The sequence below is a fragment of the Perna viridis genome, chromosome 10 (assembly GCF_037379345.1).
Source record: "Perna viridis isolate PV_CMFRI_1.1 ecotype Kerala chromosome 10, ASM3737934v1, whole genome shotgun sequence".
NCBI lineage: Eukaryota > Metazoa > Mollusca > Bivalvia > Mytilida > Mytilidae > Perna > Perna viridis.
In genome coordinates this window covers 9335988-9337792 of record NC_142454.1, presented here as the reverse complement: position 1 = coordinate 9337792, position 1805 = coordinate 9335988, and positions in this window count along the sequence as shown.

Genomic DNA, 1805 nt, shown 5'->3' with positions numbered 1-1805 from the left:
TAATGAATCAAAAGAGGAAAGAAAATGTGTCTATATTGAAAGTATGTTGTAACTATACAACAAATATGTAGTATATTAACGGAACCAGGGGCAGACATGAAACAAGGGAAAAGGTCCATTGTTTTTTTTTTTGTTTTTTTTGTTTTTTTTTTTTGTTTTTTTTTTTTGGAACATCAGAAATCAAATTTCGGTGGGATTGATTATCTTCTATTGAAGAAAAAAAACGAAAGTCGCATTTAGGATTTTTTAAACCTATACTTATCCGAAAGCGAGTGGTAGTAAAGTGTAGGAAAGGAAGTGTACAGTATAACTATATATCAATTATTTGATCACATCATTTTAAATTTCATGCGGTCCTATCAATTTTGTGTAGATACTTTCATATATGAATCTTGAAATGTAAAACCATGGACGAAAAAACAAACATTAAGTCTGCCACTTTTTTCTTCTTTTAGTATTTGCAGGTTCTTTTTCACATCATTCTTCTTCTAGATGATGATTTTTTTATGGATCCATTTTGTAATTTTTGTAAATATTCTTCCTCATTTCAAATCTACGCTAACAAGTGAACATTCTCATTTTTGTGAAATACGTACTTTATAAGACTACCACTTTGCATGACAGTGTGTAATGTTTTGATTACTGCACGCTGCATGCTAAAATCACTTCGTACATTTTGATTAAGTAGACATGAGTTACAATATAGCACCGAAAATATCCGAACATAAACACGATGTCAGTGTCAGTCTCTGTATGAATCAGGCTAATTGAAAGGACATACTTTTGCAAACTTCTTAGTGATTTTACAAGATGACAGAAAAAATATCCCGTGTAATAAGAACACCCTTTATGAACTATTTGTTGACAAAACAGTAGTTTCTCATTGAAAGTAAAACAGTTGGTGCATATTTCAAAGAGATTTTAGACTTGAACTCGATTCATGAATTATGAAATTAGCAATGATTAGTCATCATCTTAGTAATATTTAAAGAATCACTACCGAAAAAACTGTTTTAACAATTTATGCTAGATTTGAATAATTCAGCTTTTACGGAAAAGTTCTTTTGAAATTGATTTTCCTGGTCATGCTTAATCATTTAAACGGAGTTATGTCAATTGCTTTTCTACAGTAAGATAAAGTACAAAATGAAAAAAAAAAAGATGATACAGGGTGAAACAAAATATTGTTCAACTTGACTATAATAGTCCAGTGTACTCTATAAGTAACATCTCGACAAATTTAATATGACGAAGTAATAATGTATTGTAGTCAAACGCCTACCAGAAGTTTTGGTTACTTTATTTGCTGACAAAAAACTGTGACAATGTACAAGTCTACTGAGTTGTATGTATGGGTAGTAGGAAGTTCCCAAGAAGTTGTAACACTACCGATAGAGGTACAAAGGAGTGGTACCTATTGACAAGAACACCAGGAACAAGAAAAATACACAATAAGAACAAAACAAAAACATTTGGCACAAAATAATCGCAGCAAAACGATCAGCACGCACTACATTGAATTGTATCAGCAAGGGAACTCGAGGTAAAATCAACGATTGTTTATATATCGTAAAAACCAAATAGTGTGATTGGTCTACTACTAAGACGCTTTAATTAAACGCTTTTATATATTGATAGATTTGTTTTGATTATAAAAAAATCACCCTGTGGAAATTAGATATTGCTTTATTCTACACATAAACTAAACAAAAATGAGCAACTTTCAATTAGTGAATTTGGAACAAATATAAATCATTGATGTTTAATGTTGAAGGCAGACTAATTCATTAATTAAAGCAATCAAA